The following is a 22,319-nucleotide window of genomic DNA, read 5'->3' as shown; positions in this document are numbered from 1 at the left end:
ATTATAAGAGCTATCACAGAAAAACCTGCCATCTAATAATAAGCTCATTCCTGTTTATTTGAATGTTCCACCTTGTGCTTGTTTGTAAAAAGTTAATAATTACAGCAAAGTTAAACTTATGTAAATAGGTGAGTCTGCACTGGATAAAACCTGCAACGCTGAGCTGCAGCTCTACCTAATCAGTGAAGAGAGGACATGGAGATTTCAGCCTTTTTTATTACAGCATACAACATCCCTCTGAAGAGGTATTTGACATTTTGCCCTAAGTAACTCCTGTAAGATCGGCAGGGTGAAGATGACCGCCCAAGCCCCGTCCCAGCACAGGGATGGTTTTGAACCACCTGCCTTTGTAGACGCTTCAGTACTGGTGTTGCTGGGTCAGCACAGGCAACGGCACACACGGCAGCTGAGCGGGAAGGTGGAAAATCACCGTAAAGTAATTTCCTCGTAGGCCTGTCTTGCCCTTACGCCTCCAGGCTGGAAGCTCCAGTGGCTTCCAGTGGACCCCAGAGCACACCCATGAGATGGTGGTGGTCCTGCTAGACAGCCACCTGCTCTCTTGTCATCCACTACCTAAAATACAGTCAAAACTTTTTTAATTAAACATTTTTTATTTACATTTCTTTTCCTGTGTTTGTCACCGAGATCTTACCAAACCCCACAGGGTGAGAAACGAGCCGCCGTCAAGCAGCTACGTTGTCCCCCTATCAAAGTTATTCTTGAGGAACCAACTCTCCCAACACCGTGAACCCCAAAATGTACCCACGTGCTCTGACCCCAGGGGAGCACGGTCACCCAGACCGCTCCTCTCGAAAGCCTCCCAGTAGAGACTGGAACAAAGCACGAGTCGTTGGCTCCCGGACACCACACAAACACAACGGCTACTCTCTGCTGGCTGCCCATGCCACGGTGGTTAAACGCGAACACTACTCACTGCCTCCCTCCTACGCAGCAGACCTCTGGCAGCAGTTGATAAACGCGTTTTTGGGATGTGCTGCGTTAGATCACGGATATTTGTACTTGTAAAGCTGCCACGACCCAACTACCCACGACCATATGGCCCGGCGGGAGCACGGCTGGTTACACGTGGAGGTGACCCTTCGGTCAGGTTTGGCAGCAGCATGACCCAGCAGTTCTCCACGCTACGTAGAGTCCCCACCATAAATCACGCATTACCGTGCATCTCTTCAGCCGTCTGGAGGCCGTCCAGCTGGACCACAGGCGCGGATCTCCACCTCTTGGCATCGGTAGCAACGCAGTTTGGGCAGCACAGGGTGCGAAATTCTCTCCACGGTAAAGGGGTGCTCTCCGAGCAACGCAGGGCACCAGCTCAAATCATCTCAAGACCTAAACGAGCCCTGGTCTTTCCACCACCCTTAGGGGAAGCATAGGGGAACGAGTCGACCTCGTCCGACATCAGCCTTTCTGCGTAGAGAAACCCAAACTTTCCTCTTACAAAGAAGACAACACCTCTCACCCACCTCTTCCAGCATTTTTGCTGCCCAGAGCAAGTTGTTGTTGCTTTTCTGCAGAAAGGAGCAGCTTAGTCTATATGATTTAGAAATATCATTTGCCTTCTTCCCCACAGATGGCAAACTCTTCAGTTTCTGCCACCACTAAACATACAAATAAATCATCAAGATATGATCTGCTAACATATTCAAAATGATGTTTGGCCTGAATTTTTTTTTTTTTTTTTTTTAGCTTCAAACATCAATTTCATTTTGTAATGAATACATGCTTCATCTCATAACATTTCATTTTTCATACATTTAGCAAAATTGCTTAACTGATACATTTTTTTTTTCTAAACCAGCTTTATTTCTACCCTAAAAGCATGCAAATCAAAGACTGGCACACTTATATAATGTGCAGAATTCCCTACTGTTGGTTCCATTGCTACATTATAAAATATTCATAGTCTCGACATTTTTTTACAAAACGAATTTGGTATCCCGACTTTTTTATGAAAATCACATTAAGATGCAGGGACAAAATTTTACAGGCCTCTCCGTGCAGCTGTTTCCATTTTTATTTGCTCCCCTCTCCGAAGGACAGCCTCCCCAGCACCCACCCACGCGCTCCGCACGCCGGCAGCCTTATCGGAAACGCCGGCGAGGCACATCCAGCCCTCACTTCCTAAGCTTAAACGCCCTTTGCAATTCTTGTCTGAGCAGTTGTTAGCTGAAGACAAGAAGACTTATTTCTATTCATTCCCCGCATAATCCACCTTATGAATTCACACCTCACCTACCCGCACATTCAAGGACCCAGAAATACAAAATATTTCCTACTGTGTTTTAAACCCACATCCTCCTGGATACAAGATAAGAGCTTAATAGCTTTGACACTGCACTGTTTTCATATTCATGCATAAGTTATGGATACAGCAACAGATCAGCACTTCTTTGTGCTTCTCATTGGCTCTGGTTCGCTGCCTTAAACTGTCTGAGTCAAGGCCACGTTTTAATGCCATAGACGCTCTATTCAAATACCAGTATGACCACATTTTAAAAGCCACCCTGTACCACTTCATTGCCGCAGATGTCCTTTACATCTGGCAAGGGCCGTTTCTCTGCATGTCAACAGTAATTCAGTTTAACAGCTGTCTCTTTTGACAAGCTTAGTGTCAGACTCTAAAATGACAGGGTGACAGTTTTCCTTTTCTTTAACAGAACATAGTGCAAATTAACCATTTGAATGCAGGATCACTGAACGCCTCCTGAATACAGTTTTCAGAGTCAACTGAATAGGATTTAGGAATTGTTAGTATTAACAACCAAAGGTGAAAACCTGTAAGGTCTGACAAGTTAAGGCACTTCTCTGTTTGAGATTCTTACCTGAAATCTAAGTGTTCGACACCCAGAAAATCTTACGTTGATTTGAAATAGATGTTGGAGATAAACAGTGGGAATTTGCAAACTGGTGTGATAAGTGCTTTTCCTGCATTGCATAAATATACTGGAGAATTTTCTGTATATTTAAAGGGCTTGTTAATACAGCAGCTAATGGTACCGTCTGTATCAGCTTCCAAATGGCACGCTGCACACGCACATTTTCCACAAATGCCAGACATACAAAAGCACCTCAGCATAATTTCTCTAGGTCTAAAACTATGCCTGAGATAATACTGTTCATCTTAATGATTGAAACCTTTAGCACGAAAACCAGCTTATGGACAGTAACAAAGTGCCACTGTGATTTATGAACAACCAGTAAATGCTACAAAGGCACCGCTTTAATCTGGTGCAAGAGTGAGCTTTATGAGGCTGGTTGTATTAGGCTCACATAAAAGTGAATTAAAAAAAATATAAACATTACACTAGACATATTTAAACCACTTACTGATGTAAGTTGTATGGTGAGTCACTTCATTGTGTTAATGTTATACCACGGCTGCCAACGAGGAGGAAGGATGCCTCCCGGATTTGGGTCTTGTTCCACTGAAACCAATGGCAAGCCTCAAAGTAACTGCAGCGGGACTGGACTCCAGCTCACACAATTTACGTTATTTTAAAGAACTATGAAAGCCTTTCGGCTGTTGGTTCCTGGGTAAGCAGTTACGTTTAAAGCACTACCAAAAAAACTGGGTTGAAAGGATGGTACAGAGAGCCTCTAATAACTGCTTTTGTTCGCTTATTTATATGTTGCCATAAGTACCTGTATGTGCTACCTATTGCCATAACATCTGGGCATCTCATAATATTCAGAAAGATCCACACTCAGATGCCCATTACTATCTCTAAAAGGCATGCCCATTTATACGAGCTGAAATAGAGATTTCTCATTTCTCAGACTCATAATGCAGCGAAGTTCTTCCTCTTTCATGCAGCTCTTTTTAACACATAATTGGTCATGACCTGCAGAAGAAGTCACTTATTCTCAACCACTCCAGAGCCAGGTCTCTCTTAGAGTAAAACTTGCGTGCCCCTGCTCTGCAGGAGCTGGGACAGCGATGCTGACGGTGCTGACCTCCCTCCTGACTCCTTTCTGACCGGCATACCCCGTCCGTTCCTTTCCATAGCCCAGAAATTCATACTTTCATAGCCAGAGGTGAGCCTCTGTAAAGGCAACATATCGCTAGTATTTTATTAATATATCATGAAGCTAAGTCAGCTGCAAACACGTATTTTTAGCGCAACATCAGCCCCACGGGGGTGTGCAGGTTGCTGGGTTTGGAGGGGCAGGTTGCTATTAGTATTGCACACTTAACGCCTCAGCTACACAAAGCATATATAACCATTTAAAATACTTTACCTCCCCAAAAATCTATCATACACCGGAAACACTAATAATTCTATAACTTTAGCTAAACAGAGTACTATTCAGCTGTAAATTTTATGGCTACTCTCTCCACCTCTTATGAAGTGTGAAAAGAGGCTTCATATCTGTCAGTCTTTTCTCAGAAATGACTTTCGCTGATTACTTAAACTTTCGTTAAATAAGCTTTCCACAAGCTGTAAAAACAGAACACAGTAGGGAAAAAATTGGCTCTCTTTTAAAAGTGCTGTAAAGTCTCTTTTTGAATGAGTAATTAGAAATGTGTAAACTCTTTTATGGATATGTGAGAAGCATACACAAAAAAATTTGACATTCCATGCAAGTATTTCTGTGTGCTATCAAATTTCATTGTATTTCGCAGAGACCAAAACTATACAGACCCAAAATACACACACATTAGTGGACATGGGTTATTTGCCAAGAAGGAATTTACATACAGTACCAGTAAAACATCCTAATTTAAATCTACGACAATGGATACTCACATTCTTAAAGAGAAATCAGAGTTGTTTGTCTTTCCGCTCGTATTTATACAGATTGCAAAGCTGTTGACAGAGCACGATTTGAGACGGGCCTTTCCAACTGCTTACTGTTATTTTTATTGCCATTGTCAGCTATCTTTTCCGTATTGAGCATCGAGCTTAGATGATGACGTTCTGATTCCCCGAACCCACACACGAACATAAAGAGACGCCGTGCGACCCGGCGGTCAGGCAGGGAGCGGGCAGCGAGGAAACCCCAGTCCCTGGTCCTCGTCCCCTTGAAACCTCCCCAAACCCCATAGTTACACCAACGCACTTTTCCATCTTCATTTCCCCCCGCACACACGAGGGTCCGTCCCCAAACCAGCCTCTGCAGATGCTCCGTGACCCCCTTGTACCTTCACTGTTTTGGGTCCTTTTCCCTTCCTTTAAAACTCATGTTATTTGTGCTGAAAACTTACTTTGACTTCGAGCCTCATGATCAGCTCCACGGCAGGGAGGGGGGGCAAGTATCTTCATCTAAAAAGAGAAGGGAAAGAAACCTACGGACAAGGGGAGATGGGTGCTGGCCCTGCGTGATCGCCCACCTCCCCGGGAGAGGGGACAGGGCATCTCAGGGACACCGAGATGGAAAACCTCCCCCCTCCAAACTGGTAGGATGTTTGCTTGAAAAGCCGGTGGATGTCACGCTGTGTACCCGTACTGTGCACTATAAATAGTAATGTCTTCTATGCTCCTCTCCATGGAAAAATCTGCAGGAGGGGAAATAGTCTCAAATCTGTGTAGTTTTCAAGCCAAAGAGAGCCAGCCTCATTCTCTCCTCGGTGGGGAAGCCGTAGGTAGGGGGTATGCCCCTCCAACCCCGTGGAATCGGAGGAGCCAGAGGAAAAACCAGGTCCCAGCTCACGGGTCTGGGGGCGAAGGGCTGCCCCCCCCCCCCCCCCCCCAGCCTGCACCCCGACCTCCCCATCCCCGGCACGTCCCGCAGCTCTTTGCCTTCCCCGAGGAAGAGGACGGTCACTGCGAAGGGTTTCTGTGGCATCGTTAAGCGGGTGGCGTTAACCGCCACACAGCTCCTCGCTCCCCAAAGCATCCCCGTTTAAGGGGTCTGCCAGACGCTGCTCCCCCTCTGAATCCCATAGATTTCCAGCACGGAAACAGTGCTGAGGTCTCCCGAGGAGAGCAAAAAGCACCACACTGCGCTCTCCCTTCTCCCAGTAAAGATATTACAGCCATTATTATTATTATTTTCTTTTAATCCCCAAGAGAGTGATTCAGACCCCACCCGCAAAGTTCAATAATCCTGTCGATAGCAGAGCAATGCCACCGTGCCTGCTCCGAGCAAGTTCTCTGGCAAAGCATTCCCAGGCACAATTTAGTGCCAAGTCTGTTACAAAACCAACCCCGGTGCGAATGTTTTTGAGTAGAAGAACAAAAGTACGAGAAAGGGAAAAGCTTCACACATCTTTAGTGTGGAGAATGTATTTAGTGCTCCCAGAAGCTATTAGATGGGGTGATACAGGCAATTTATTGTTTTGTCAATACCTTTTATTTTGATTTAATAACTTACAAAACCTCCGGTCTATCTGTAGCGCAGCCTCAACTTTCTTTACACAACCCCACTTAACTTTCAAACACTTTAACTTTCAGGTCAAATCTCTGTCATGTTGATAAATGGTTCTATTTAAATTTTTATCACTGAAGAATTCTCTCTGGTATCTTTTTCGCTATCAGATTTCATGCACAAAATAACAGGACACTTACTATTTTTTGTTATCCACCACACACATGAAAAAAAGAGTCACTACAGAAAGCACAGATGTCGTGGTGAAACGTCTGTAATTTGTCTGCAATAATATCATTCCTGCAGACACTTCATATGGAGAGTGGTACAATATTTTCAAGCGTAATGTGCAAAAACACAGGGCAGAAAAGCCTACTGTAGGATATATACACTAACTGCAGTCTACCCCTGTGCTAACAAGTAAACAAGTCAAAGTATTTTACCCTCACGAGGCATTACTATGCATGATCTAGAGGCCCCAAGTGAAGTTTAATCTTATTTGGCTATCTGACTACTGCTTCATTAAGCAATCTAAGAGAAACTGCTGCAAAGTCAACAAATTTTTAGATATTATTGTAAATAAACACCTGGTTTTCCTGCCAATAATCAGGACCAAAAGTATAATCCTTATAGCCCTAAGTACGCTATATATGTTTAACCTTTACTTTAAAATGGTATTAAATGCTGAACACTGTGGCTACTGTAAAGATAGTAAAAACAGATACTGTAGGAATATAACAGTGTTTAATGACAAGTTACAAAGAGTTCTACTGAAAGAAAAGCAAGAGCAAGAAAGGTTAAATAAACAGAAACCACAGTGCCTCCCATCTTCCTTACATTAACTTTCAATAACTATAAAGTAAAATTTCTGCTATACATGATATGATATCCCAGAGCTGTGCTTTAAATATTTACTTCTAACTATAAACTTATATGAGACCCAAACAAAAACTAATTTGCATTATTAATGATGCAAGAAATATGATGCTCAGTCCCTTAAGATTCGTAATAAAGAAGAAAATGTTAGAGATTTACTTTGTTTTTCATTTTAAAAGGCAAGTTAAAATGATAAAACTTATTTAATTAACACAGACTCCATTTATGAATTAGTTGTTTCTGCCAGCAAGAATGTTTAAAAAAAAAAAAAAAAAAAAACCTGCCTGAAATGAGGCTGAGACTACAAAGAGTCCATTTTCAGCTTGGGAGTCTCAAGGGAAAAATCAAAGGGTTTCTTTCTTTCAACAGTTTGGGTGAGATGATATTTTGAGATGTTGACAGCTGCCAAACTGCAGAACCAGTGAAGAACTACCAAACTGAAATCGTTTTTATCTTTTTGAATTTTTCTCACTGTTCAGCTCAACTTCCTTTTACAGCTCACAAGTGAAATTTCTACTCTGTTAAAAGGCTTTTCCCCTCCTTCAATGCTCTGTCTACTGCTTTGGGCCAAAAATGGACTCTCTTTCTTCTAAAATTAACCGTAAATAATAGAGAACCATTATTACTACCTTTAGTAGTCTTTCTATTATAGTAATGTATTAACTGCCATCCTTTTCTTCCTTCTTATGTGCTCAGTGTGGAACCAAATTTCAATGGTTAATCATCTTAATCATCTCTATCACACTGAACGTTCTCACTGTATTTACTTACAAGATATTAGTAAAACAGAACTAACAGTCTTTGCTCTAATAAACAAAGTAGAATTAAAAGTCAATATTTAAAACTTGTTTTCTACTTTTCTGACAGAAGGTAATTCTAAGAATCAAAACAAACCAGCCTTTAGTAAATAATAATAACAATAACAGTAATAACAACAACCCCCTGTGCCCCCTCCCTTGCTGTACTCTGGTGCTACCTGTCTCCTTGGGGTTCGCTCCCACCAAAACCAGTTCGTGCAACACCAGACTGAAGAAAGTCAAGAGTCGCCACCCTCCGGGAGGGGAAGGGCAGAGCCCTGCTGGGGGGTGAGCCTCTGGCACTGCTTTGGCAGATCCGATTTCTCATATATTTTGCTGTTACAGCACTGAGCATGAAGAAGCATCTTCTGAGCTTGTGGCCCTCAGCACTGTGATAGAGAGGACCTTCTGGGTTCCTGTAACAAGGCAGCTCCGTGCTCAGCTTTGTGAGATATAATGCAAATATTATTTGAAAAAAGCAAGACCGACTTCTGCTGGCACAAACTTGTCAGAATTTGGATTAACTGCACTTTGGGGTACTTTTTATACAGAAAACACCTTTATGTTTAATTAAAAAATAATTCAAGATCAGAGGTTCAACTATTGGCCACTGTAGACATTGAATATCTTTAAAAAATACATTTTCTTATGACTTATCATGAGAGATTAATGCCCAGCAGTGATGTGAGAGAGACGATAATATCCCCAGCTATATTCACAGACCTCTTCCAATCAGTGATCCAAGGACTAACTCACAGTTACATGATGAATCAGAATGGATTTATAATTATTGTTTTTTAAGTTTGTTAGCACAGAAGGCAGCACATAACTGTTTTGGGAGAGTTCCTGTCAATACCGAAAGATAAATATTCTCCCCTTTCAAGGAGACCTGTCCACACCATTATGCTCCTAAACTAGTAAGACACAATATACAAAGTCTTCCTTAACTTTGAAAATAAGGCAGATGTATATACAAAGATTACTAATTCAAAACTTTCAGGATTAATAAAACACATGAAGACTCTCAAAATGGTGCCTCTAATTCAGTAAACACAGATCTAACTGGGCAACCCACACAAGCAAAGTGGGTGTCCAGAGGAGAACACAGCCTTGCCCTCTCCACTCATTGATTAATATTTTTAACATCCTCAGAGGAAGACCCTCCTGCTAGCACAGACCTGATGCAGAGGACACTGCCTGCATCCTCCCCTGGGGCCAGGAGAAGCATTGCCGTGGCCAGCAGCGGGGCAGATCATGGCCATCGGGTCCCGATGATGCTGCTCCCCCATGACCAACACTCAACGTCAACAGGAGTCAAACAAGAGTTGCGTTTGCCTCCCGTTATTCCCCTGCCCTAGCTCCGGACATTTACATTTGAAAATAGCATCTGTCACTCCCACAAACCAGGTATTTTTCTTTTCTGTTTGAACCTGAATGAAAAAAAAAACAAATCCCCAGGTGTTTGACATCAAAGTGTGGTAGAAGGAAACTAGTGAGATGGTTTTCTGGCATTAACGTGGCACTAGAAAGGAAGAGCAGATGGGCAGTGAGGAAGCAAATCCTGTTGAAATATGATTAAGTGACAGTGAAGATAAGGAAAACCATGAAAACTAAAGGGCAGGTAAGGGGATTTTAAGTGCAATATAAAAGGGGATTTGTGGCACATGTAATTCCTCCTTTAAATGTTGATTAAACAGAGATTTATTTTTTTTTCCTCTCAGTTACAGTTACAGATCATTTTGTTTCTGTCTATGCTCTCTGCAAGCATCAGTGAAAGCTAAAGGTGCTTGGCACTTTTGTATCTACTGTATGTTTATGTTTTATTCTTGCTCGCTAAGTACATTTCCAACTAAAGATTAAAACAGGAGGCATAAAGAGAAGAATGTGCCATAAAGTATCTCCAGCGTTCTGAGAAAAAAAGCTCATGATTTTCTGGAAGACGATGGGTTCATTGCAACCATGCTCCAAATCAAGCTTTATCAATCACCATTTATGTCTAGGCAAGCCTGGCTTCTGAGCATGTTGTTTCTTACATGTCGTTTGCCAAAGTAGAAAGTCTGCTGTAAGTATTATGGCACAGAAGACCTTGATTTTTTTTTTTTTTTTAATTATTTGTGCTGATGCAATCAGTTGCATATTTCAATAAATTGTGAGTGAATCATCATTCTTAGCATTAACAGAAGTAGGTTTTATTCTCACCTTTCTGTCCATGCCCACCTCCACCAAGCCAGCCCTCGCTATGCCATTTTTCTTCGAAGTTCATTTACAGACCTAAGCGGACTGGAACAACCAGCCCTCCTGTTTCCCAGTGGGACAACCTGCTCGAGAGGTGGCCTTTCAAAGGTTTCATCTCATCATTTCTATTATTTTCTCTGCCTCCCAGAGAAGATGTAATTCAGCCTTTAAATTTAACAGGATCCCTGGTGGAAGGGGGAGACGGGGAGGGAGCAAGGGATGGATGAAGAGGAAATACCTCGTGTCTCTTTTAGAGCCAATCCCACACACTTTACTGAAATTTTCCGCAATCATAAATCCAAAGGGTTCCTCAAACACCTCTCCAAGCTGGGCTGCTCACTCTGCTCCGGCACAAACTCGGGGTGACGGGGGAGAAGCAAAGGCGGGTGTCTGCAGGCAGGGCTGTTCGCCCCAGCATGCCAGAAGAGGAGACCTCCGCACCAACCCTGCAAAGCTGACATTATACCGAGATAAATATGTACCACTCTCTGGATATCAATTCTGCACTTATTTTTATTTTGCATGGGAAATCCTGACTCGTGCCTGTGGCTGGGATTGGGCACGTGTGATGTGTGCTCATCTACTATTGCTTGTGGCCAGTTAGAAAAATCTTATAATCCACCGCGGGTTTAAAACATAATTTAAACCTGCCAAGTCTCATAACTTCCAAGAAGGCAAATTTGCCATAAAGAGAATGGTTTCCACTTACTAGATTTTATATTCCGATCTCTGGCACACAGGCTTGCCACCAAAGAAGTCTTTTATGCAAGCACATAATCAACGGAAGCCTTCATTTTCATTGCGGTTAGATTTAATGTGATAATGAATATTCCAGTGTCAGCTCTGGGTAAACGGATGGGGTTTCACCTCAGATTCCCTCCTTTAAATATCTCATGCAGGCACACGCTTGCCGAGCGGTAAATAATTTAGCAGCACCAGCAGAAGGACACCTGAGATGTGTTCGAAACGTGGGCGTTATCTGCCGCGCTCTTGTACTGCCCCGTGTTCCTGCTCTTGTAAACAGCATCAGGAGCGCAGCAAAGAGCATAAAGGCTTTATTACCTATTTATACCTGCCCCTTGCAATGGAGAGCGCACAGAAAAAACGCACGGCTTCAGCGAGCTGCCTGTGGAAAAATCCCCCACGGGTGCACCACGGTCACCCGTGAAGGTCCCACTGGGCTCATCACTGCTCAACTGGTTCGATTGGGGAAGAGGTCTGGGCAAGGAAGGTGGGCGATGTTGTCCCAGACCAACGCCAGAGCTGTGAGGAATCCACATTCCCTAATTGGCAGCCTTTATTTTTATTACAATTTGCAGAACTGCAGATGATATTTCACATTCATTTGAGAGTCTCTCTGCAGTTTGCAAACATTTACCCAGCCCATATGAGGCGAATTCTTTCATGCTCATTTTACAGACATGGAATGCGGCTGAACTAATATTACTGTGAAAACCTCTGCTGCCAGATTTCCCTGCCTGCATCACCATATTTTACCCTCATTACCTAAACTAGGGCTGCCTGGGGGAGCAGCTTTCCAACGTAATTGTTAGGGATCTGCTATTTCTTTGGGCTTTTCACCTATTTTGCAGTTATTGGCTGATATTTTTCCTCTCCTCCTTTTTGCCAGTTTCAAGTTTCCACTCCGACACCAAATGCTTTCCTTTTTTTCTACCGCTGTTAACATTAGGCAGATCAAACAAACACAAACGTGTTTTCTCAAAAAATAATCATTAAGCATATCGTGAAGTTTCGTTCAAGTGACAGCTGAATATTTGTTTCATTAATAAGTAATTTGCAATTAATTTGTGGAGTCATTTCTAAACGAACATTGTGATGTTTCCATGGTTCTAAAGTGGCAAAACACTAGTCATTTTTTGACAAAATTTTAGTACAAATTGCTCATATGCATCCACTGGAAAAATCCAACCTCTGATGAGGTGTTCCCCCATCAAGTGGGAACATGGCTCCCATTAGTGTTAGTGGCAAAGCACCTACATACAATATGCAAATAACTGCAGTATTTAGGATTTGAATTTCAGGTGCACGGGCGCTGACACTGCTCCATTCAAATGATTAGTAATGAAATTACTAAAGTTAAGGGTTTTTTCCATATAAGGCTCATAAACAACTCTTCTCCATACTGGAAGAATAACAAAATGTCCAATACAAATTGTTCAATCGATCTGTATTCAATGAAAAGGCTGGACAAATGAATGAGTGCCATCTGAAACAAGATGCTCCAGCTCACAAAGGCTCCTGAGGCTCTGAAATCATGCCAGGAGTTATGGGCCACCCCTCCACCAGTTGAGCATCTCTCCTTGGAGGTCCAAGGGGCTCCATCCTCAAGCCTACAAAGGTCACCTTCTGCCTGGGATGGAATAGGCACCATTTGCATTGACATTTTATCAAGAATTAAATAGCAGTTTACCATCGTTCACAATGTTTTTCCTAACCTTACGACCTGGCATGATTTGGGAATAACTAACACAGAAAAGTGTCTTTAATCCTGGACACAAACACCACTTCCACTCTAAAACCCAGGACCTGATACCTGGCCAGCAAAGACTAAAGACATTTCTAAGCTGCAGAAACAATTGCAATTGTTGCCATATCACCTTCTCGATAACCTTCCCCCAAAATTATAGGTTAGAGAGTTGTCTGTAATCATTAACTGCCTGAAGGAGAGAGATGCATTACCAAAGCAACAAACCTCTAATCAACAGAGTGGGAGCAGTGCAGAAGTGAAAATAACTCCTTAACAAGCAAGTTACAGTAGTTAAAAAAAAAAAAAAAAAAAAAAAAAAAATCTGATTTGGCATATATAGTTAGCACCCCACAGTTGCAAAATTAAAATGATTAAAATGTCGGAAAAAGTGAACATCATAAATTTGTGCCTACTTGGGAATGTAATTTGCTAGAATTACACTTTTAGATGGAAGTGCTTACAGGTTTTCATATTCAGCAGCAAGAGGACCAATTATATTAACGAACTGACACAGCTCTGAAGTGACACAACACAGAGCTGGTAAAAAAAATTATCCAATGTTTATTTTTCAATTAAAAATGAAGAAAATCTATTTTTAAAAAACTGGAAAAAAAAGCCCACTTTCAAGCTATCTTAATTGAGATTAACAGATAGCTAACTTCGTGTCTGGAAAGCAAAGTTCTAGACCCTTTTGTAAAGATCTTTAACTGGAAGGGGGTCTTAATTTGTCAGAAAAACCAGGTTAAAATAAATATTTTAAAAACTGTTGCAATGCCATAACTTATGAGCTAAATACTAATAAAGTTGGAAAAGACAATCTATACATTATCTGCAAGAAAATCTGGAAACAATCAGCTATTTTGTGTCTTCCATCAATACACCGTGCTTTGCTACACAATGATTTCCATGATAAGATGTGACTTTGCCTTGAATGCAATTTGCAACCTATTAAGCTTGATCCAGTTTCCACTGAAGTAAATGAAAAGATTACCATTGACTTCAATGAAAGCTGGATTAGACTCCGTTCACATTCACAGTGGGGAAAAAAAATAATCTTAATGATTATTTATGCCAGAAATTCCAATGTAAAAAGCAAAATTGGTGCAAATGTGTTGAAGAATTTGAAGAGAAAAATGAGCACAGTGGATATAAAATATGATTCCACTAAAAATTATAAGATTACTAATTACTCTGAATAAGCTTATAGAAATGCTATAGACATAATTAAATGGCACAAATATACTTTGAAATCCAATTATAGCAATGGAGCAATGATTATACAGTTGCATTAAGAGTTAAAATAAAATATGATACCAGATAAACGGGTATATTAGAAAGACATTATTAGATTTTTTTGCATTTATCCACTATCGAGTGCACCAACCCTTCAAGCTAGGGACAAATAGAAGAAAACAGATAGAGGAGAAAGATTGAGTTCCCTTGCTAAATATAGTCAGTAACAACTGAGCTATTTCTACTAGAAAAGATAAAAGGAGAGGTACCAGCTACCAATACATGACTTGCACAACAAATCAAAATACTGACTCTTATTCCCAGTCCCACAGTTCCACCAGAATTATCAACTTTTGTAAGTACCGTACCATAAAAGAAGAGAAACTTGAAAAAGGTTTACTGCAGAAAGTTGAAACATCCCAGAGAAAACACAATATACCAATAAAGAGCCAATTATTGCAACCATCAATATTCGGCAGTGGACTACCAGAGGAAAAGATATGCAGATTCAATTAGGAAAAAATACAGTCATGCCTATTATTTGGCAGAAGAACATTACTTACAGATAGGAAAAGGGACACTCGCTTTGTTTGCATGTTTAAATAATAATTTGATACTTTACCCATTATGTCAAGAAATTAACATTTAGAGGAAACAAATACATGTGCAGTGAGTCACCTTCTGACTTAAAACTAAAAGAAGTCATCCCTTGCTTTGCTCTCTCTTGTCCTTGAAATTCATATAGACCTAAACCACATACATATAGTATGTATCAGGTTTGCCAACTTTTGAAACCCAAGGGGAATATTCACCAATTGCCAGAAACTTGCTTAAATCACTTACGACCTTACCCATTTTTAAAATTCAAACATACACCAGACAGAACTTGCATGGGGTTTTTTGTGAGAATTCCTCTCTGGTGCATTGGTAAATGCTTTTTGGGGAGGTTTCCACTAATAAACACCTACAGTTTATCCCTATTTTGCAGTCACAGGGAGGCAGCTGGCAAGGGGTTTAGTTTATAAGGTCACACAGACTCTATCTGTCCCCATGTATCTGTACATGTTGGGCCAGTAGCATTAAAAAAAGGGGGGGGGGGGGGGAGTCACAAAAATACCCCCTAAATTAGTCCTTTTTTTCTGCTTTTGCTATAATACTATAAAAAAAACCAGAAACATCCACATGCTCAGCTCTGCCTTGGCTAAGCAAATCTCATAAATGTCTGAATTTCCCATTATGGCCATGATTTCTAGAGGGAGATGAAATCTTTACCTCTCTCTAAATTGATGGGAGTCTCCCTCCTCCCTTCAGATGCCAGAATATGGAAGTAGAAGACTATCCCTCTGAAGGCTGTATTTTATAATACTCTGATGAGATGCCTTTTGATTTAATGTTTGCATGAAGGAATAAAAAAAATCCATGTAGTCTGCCAGCTCATCTAACCCAACTTTAATCACTTACTGTGTAGACAGCTGTATCTGAGCTAGTCATCTAAAATCCCTTTAAAGTCAATGGTGAGAAATAGATGTTTTTAGGATGCAATTAATTGATTGGAAGGAAGAGGGATCTATCATATATGGAAAAGAACTGTGGCCCAGAGCGTTCTGCTTTTCCTCATTTACTTTACACGGAGTTCATGCATCTGCACTGTAGTAGTCATCCAAAAGAGGTGAGAAGAATATCACCAATCTCTATTAACCAAACTCTTTTTTTTTTTTTTTTTTTTTTTTTTTAAATCTCTTTTACTGTTGCTTTTCCCTTCTGTTCCTACATCTAGTCTCTCCTGGGACATCCATTCGATTATTTACATTATAAGCCCGTTAACCCCTCAAGGAAACGGGTTCCTTCGTCTGATGGTAACAAAAAGCTTTGGATCATACATGACCACTCACCTGAGCCAGAAGAGCTGATCCATCAGGTTTAAAAAACACATTAGCTGGTAGTTTTATGCCAATTGCCACAGAAATATTCAGAATTGGACGGATAAGAGAAAACTTCCTACCATTTCACCACTCTCCCAAGGACCCACAGGTCCTCCAGCTCCCAGGACTCTAGGTCATGTCCAAAATTACCAGAAAATTATGACAGTTACATATAGCCTAAGGAGCTGAGCTGTGATGATTTTCATGGAGACAGAGAAAAATATTCCCCCTCAAGAGGACATGGCATATCTGTCGACTTGAAAACATAGCTAACGTCAGGGGTGAAGAAAAATTAATAATAATAACTTTGTCTTCATCAAGTAAGATCCAATGAAGCCAACTTGAAGTAAGTTTTGCCAGACTTGAATATTGTGGAGACCCCCAAACGCCTTTCTTTCACCTGATCTACCACCCAATGGATAGCCCTGTGCAATTTTGTTCTGCTTTTACAAGTTGGTGAACCAGCCTATTTCCTCTCACCCACCAAAGAGCAGCCATTGTACTGAAGATCTTTGAGAAATCTGCTGCTCACTCTGACATAAGGGAGTAAGTTTTGTTTCATGTTTTCCTTCTGCTGGGGCATTCATCTTCAAAGTGCCTCGCACGCAACCGGGGAGCCTTAGAAGCATATCAGGGGCAATTCAAAGAGCTTTGCATGGAGCAGGAGGGGGTTCCTGTTCAAAGCCGCAGCCTTGCATCTGCCAGAGAAGAGCAGATTCAAAACCGAAGAGGTCACTTCACCTACCTGTAGTGGGATCTCATATTCAGAAGACTCCAACTAAAAATAAGGGATATTTAGGCAGTGTGATAACTGAAACCCTCTAGGCAATGCTCTTTCTCTCTCTCCCTCGCACACAGACACATACAGAGCAATGCCTCCTTTAGAAAAAAAACCAAAACTGCAGGAGACATAATGGCCTCCAGAAAACTTACTCGCAGATTAGCTCTGTCTATAGCACCCTCCTGGTTCGAGCACGAAAGTTTCCAATGAGCTGGACCACCACAGACCTCCGCTCAAACCACCTGAAACAAGGAAACTAGGATAAGCAGGTGTTTAATATGTGACAGAGCGGTAAAAACACTGATTTCCTTCAATTACCCAGTTTAATGCCGTATAGAAGAAATATCCTGCTTGGTTCAGAAATTACAATTATCTGTTCTGTGGTCAGAGCTGGAAGCCCCTGGATAACATAAGGGCTCTGCTAGGATGGGCACTGTCTAAACACAGAGTAATACAGAGCTGCTTTCCCTAGAATTTACCATCTACGTGGGAAACGGAGAAAAGTAGGGAAGAAAGTATTGTTCTCATTTTATACACGGAGAACTGAGACAAGGAGAGGTGCAGGTTCACATAACTATCAGATCAACAGACATTTAATGTCATTGATGAGGTTAAGGAAATCAGAAGTGGGTTTTTAAGTGACGCAGAAGTATAATAGTCTTGCAGATTATTTGTGGAGGCTTTGTATCAGGCACTTGACTTTTTTGAAAAAACAATTCAGATTAAACCTTTGTAATGCCTGCTTTTTGATAAGAAATAAGTAGCTCTGCAACTGCAAGGAAGTCTCCTATTTGCTGCTGAGAGAGGGCAGCTGCATCCATGGGAATTTATCCCACTGCCCCAAGTTAGCAGGGTCTGTCCCTGCTCCCACTGCCATGGCACATCTGATGCTAGCCACCTCCCTCTGCCTTCAAACATTCACTGCTGCAGGTACAAACCCCAGCTCCATATACAGATTCTACCATCTGTAATAGTTCCTCAGTACCTACTGTCTTCAAGGGCTTATTTTTTCTTTTTTTAAATATTTGATTAAAATGCACATATTGTAGTTGTCTTATTAAAAGCTGTAAAGCTTTTGGGACAGTCTTTGAATGGCACTTCACATATACAGTCTCATTACTCCCTGTATCAATTTATATTTTTTTTTATTAGAAGTACCTTGTTTTGGTTTTCTTTTGAACTCAATTAAACAGTTCCTCCGTTGCCACATGCTTCATTTTGCTGCAGTGCTGACTGCGGTATTTCAGATTCAGCGTGCTTACTCCAAGTTCGGTTTGCAACAGCAGGCCAAGATGGATCATAAACTTTATGCCTGATTCCGCTTCTTATGTAACATTTGGGGTTTTTTCAAATTTTCCTACTTAGCAAATGTATTATTCCTTTAAAACTCCTGATCAAATATACTGGGATCTGGGAGATAATTCCAAAATTTAATTCAGTTGTAAAATTATGCATGTGCTACATATACTCACGTATAGGGTAATTTGCTACAAGGCATCTCTCAAGAAGAGCTCACCATTTTGAGACCCCTTCATACCCTAAGGCAGCTAGAACACACACTATGCTGTACAACCTGCTTTCAGAGGATTCCAAAGCTTGTATTTGCAATGCGTTTCCTTTTTTCCATATCTTATTCTCACTTCTGTTGCTCTTGCAGTGACCTCACCTGGAGCAATGAGGCTGCAAGCCCTCCATAGGTCTTCACAGAAAGAGCAATTGGTTTATGCCCCATATGTTTCCCAGGTTGTAAAACAGCGTAAAAGTACAAATGAAGAGCCTCATACTATTTTTCTTCCCGCTGTGTGCAATCAAGCCAGAAAGTATCCTGTACTCAGAAAGAACCTGCAAATTACCCCAGTGTTCCTGACCCACCAGCAGTAATACAACATTAGGACTATTTTCCCCCACTCACTCACATCGTCGGCGCGGTGCTGGCTCTCCTCCTGCTGAGCTCCTCCAGCAGGTCTGCGATGCTGCCTCTCTCCATGATGCCTAGTTTGAAAGAAAAATCCTGAATGTGAATGAAATACAAACCTGGGCCACCAAAATATGTGAAGTATTTTTAAAGAACTTTACATCACTTTAGGTATCGCAGAATTGACCCCACATATCTGCGAAGTCGGAAACTGAAATAGATTTAAAGCAGCTAAGAAATAACCACGGGAAAGCATTTCGGATTCAGCCAAGTATGAATTAAGGCAGTCTATTTTCTTCAAAGAAAGTTGAGGCTACCTTTCATTACATTCGACTACATCAACTATATAGAGCTCTAATGGAAAAGGTTTAAAAAGTACAAAGATAAAACAAACAGCATTACTGCAATGTCCAGTAGGATGAAACGGCTTCCTTACGCAGTAGGTACAATTACAAAATTACTAAAAAAAGGAAGGAAGGAAGAATGGAAGGAGGGATTTCATGTACGTTGACCAGACTCACTGTGACCGTGGCATAAACCCGGGATGCTACAGCACATACATTTGGGAAATCAGCCCTCATGTCCCCAACCTCACTGCCAGAGCTCAGATCTGAATGCTCTATTTCTGTATTTCCTATTTGCTTCTAACCAGAGAAGTAAGTTATTTCATAAATGCAAAGGTTTGGATGATGTTGCGTTTAAGTCTCTTCAAATTGTGTCTGTACTGTCCCACATCGTTGCAAACTATTTACTTCACTCTACTTTTACCCACATTTTCATTTGCAGGATGTGTGCTATTCAGCTCTATACTCCTTAAAAGTTGGATATCAAGTTCTTCATATGCCTAATTTGGGCTTAATTTGAGGCTGGGGTAAATCGTTACAACTCAGATGAAGTCAATAGGAGCACAGCGACTTACATCAGCTTTGTGTCAGTAAATACTGACAAGATTGATCTCAAACTTTTTCAGAACAAAAGATTTTTGAAGATGGATTAAACAACATAAATGCTGAGCTGTTTTCCTAGACTGCAAATGGCATAACACATGCTTTGTGTGACATCTCTGAATTATCCCTTCGTGGTAATGTTGACATTACATGGTATTGACTCATGGAAGAAGCTTAAATACCCTTTTAAGTTTTCAAGACTCTTTGACAAAGCACTATTTCATTAACAAAATGTTAATGGAATCTAGGAAGCTTGAATATACAGTATAGCCTGCTGGTTTCAAGAAGCTCTGTTCACTGACTGAGAGACGTGACTGCAACAGAGCAATGTAATTCTTATTTTTAGGCCAACAGAAAAGGGAACATCTCAAGCAGGCCACTCATCAGTTGAGAAAGGAGGACCCAAGGCTACTTCCACAGCGCTCCACTAAAGGGCTACCACACCTTCTGCTGGAGAAGGGCAAAATAGCACAAACAAGAAAATGCAGCATACAAGGTACACTAGGAGAGACGGCAGGGCTGACCTTGGCTTGGAGCTAAGGCTTCTTCCTTGTGAAAAGGGGGAAGACTAGGGAGCACCGCCAGGCAGAATTGCCGTGCTCTGGGGTCATGTTTGGGAAAAGGGTCATTGCGTGCCTACTGCTAAAATTGTTGGCTCTAAGTAACCTGCTAATGACACAAATGGCTCTCAAATAAGTACAGGGCTTTATATTCGATGGGCTTACTGCTAGGAACAGATCTTGGTTTCCAGGTTCTTGAGCCGACTGATTTCTAAGGTCCGATAGAGCATTAGATGGTTTATGAACAACCACCCACAAATCTTTTTATCAATAAACTTGTAACTATTTATAACGCATGCTGCTCGTGACTGTGACATGCTCCCAACACCTTTTCAACATTGAACTCCATATAGATATCATTTCTAAGTTGAGTCTTTGCATGCAAGGTGACAGACCATTTCAAGGGTGAAGTTTACTCACATACTGAATAGTCGAATTTCTAAAGTTAATTTTTTCTGCTGTTTTCTAGATCTGTAACTGCTTTAAGTAATAAAGAAAGCCATTATTAACAGAAGAGATTGGAAGGGATGGGCAGGGAAATACTAAACCTCTGTCCATTTGCTTGCTTTCTGCATTTGACAGCATTTTCTGTACCAGCAGCTTCCAGATTTCCTCCTCACCAGTCCATTTCCTCTTTTATATGGACTCACATAAAGTAACAAGTGGAAGAAAATCAAGTGAAAAAGAAATGAAAAATTCAGTGCATAAATGCAAAACTTGACTGAGGCATTCAAGGGCCACCTTACTGCCTGAAACGGCTTCTTTTTAATTGTTTAGATTTCAAGTTGATAAAATCCCCAGTAGTAAAGATAACTTCTCCTGACTGCCCAGTAGAAGACATGATGAGAAGTTGTCTGGAAAGGGGGGGAAGGTCTCTGAGATACATTTGTATGCATCTGTGCAATATATTAATAAATAAATAAAGAGAGTGGTACAGCTGCATATACAAATAACAGAATCAATCAAACATGGCAAAGCTGTGAAACACGTCTGCGTTCGGGTACTGATGACTGGATTAAAGGGCGAAGTAATCCAGGTGTTAATGAGACAGGAGTCAGGGAGCCTCGTGGGACCGCGCTCCACGCCTGCCATCACCAACGCCATCGGCAGTTTTGCCTCCAGCGTTGATGGGATCGGGGCCGAGGATTATAAAGGAAGAGGGAGATCCTCAGCTGACATTTTTTAACTGGTGGACAAAGGGCGTGTTCGCTGGCTGAAAACAGGCATTTTGGTGCTATAGCAAAGCTTCATACACATCTACCCAATTCCTACGTAACTGAGAGCGAAGTGATGCTGATAGCCGCTGCTCTTGCCAGGTTAATGCTCTCCTTCACAGCATCTTAACCTCTTGGTTTTGTTTTTTTAATTCAAGTCAAATTACCTTTGCCTCAAGAGGTGCACAACAACTACAGCATTAATTGCAGTCAGGTCCCCAAAGAGAAGAAAAATACTCCTGTAGAAAGGGACGAAAGGTTTTGTGCCAGGCTGCACGTAAAGCACAGATGATTCATTTTTCCAGATACCTCACGTGCTCTCAAAAGGAGCGGAGGAAAGCTGCACCGCCTGAAGAGCGCTTGGCTGCACTGCACCGGTGCAGAGGAGCCCTGCAAATCCTCTGCTCGGGGGGATTCGTTCCAGCACAAGGCAATTCCACCTTTCAACTCGCTACAAAAACACAAAAGTGCCCAGAGCACATCCTTGGCAGGCAAAGCAGCCCCCCGGACTGTCCTCCAGACATGGCTGTTAGAGGGCACTCCTTCAGCTAGGAGAGTTTCTTCAAAATCTCGATGGAATGAAATTTAAAATAAAAGGTCGAGGCTCTTCAAGAATAAGCAAATGAAGTCCCGAATGGTCGCTACGGTAATAACGGCCATACCAGCATCAGTGGAGTTTAACCTCTGCGCACGATGAATACAGCCTATGAGCAGAGGATCCAGGTGATCTCGCTGGGCTCAATATTCCTACTCCTATGGAAATGCAGTAACCTAATGAAAGAGAAAGGAAGAACACAGGGAACATTCCCCAAAGGTTTCTTGGAGAATACCGGAGGTTTTGGTGTAAAACAACTTAAAGCACTCATAGGAAAAATCAAAATTCAAGGGAATTATAGGAAGAAAGACGTTTCAATCTTGACCACAAAGTATCGCACTCAGTCAAGGACACTGAACTTTGTGATCTCGCTGGGGTCGTGAATTTTCCACATGAATTAACAGACGTCCATTGAGCCGCAGTGCCCAA

General features: G+C 41.6%; 1 long non-coding RNA gene across 1 annotated transcript in view; it reads right to left on the bottom strand.

The window, feature by feature from the left end:
* The window catches only part of LOC126050332 (uncharacterized), a 62,498-nt gene that overhangs the window by 18,253 nt on the left and 21,926 nt on the right, over nucleotides 1-22,319 (bottom strand). Inside the window, exons 2-3 of the long non-coding RNA XR_007509510.1 lie at nucleotides 18,576-18,651; nucleotides 16,812-16,901 (exon numbers count right to left, since the gene is read on the bottom strand). This is a non-coding gene — a long non-coding RNA (uncharacterized LOC126050332). The remainder of the gene's footprint in view (nucleotides 1-16,811; nucleotides 16,902-18,575; nucleotides 18,652-22,319) is intronic.

Source organism: Accipiter gentilis, chromosome 24, assembly GCF_929443795.1.
Source record: "Accipiter gentilis chromosome 24, bAccGen1.1, whole genome shotgun sequence".
Taxonomy (NCBI): domain Eukaryota; kingdom Metazoa; phylum Chordata; class Aves; order Accipitriformes; family Accipitridae; genus Astur; species Astur gentilis.
Note: the sequence above shows the minus strand (reverse complement) of the source record. Positions and strands in the feature narration are given on the sequence as shown.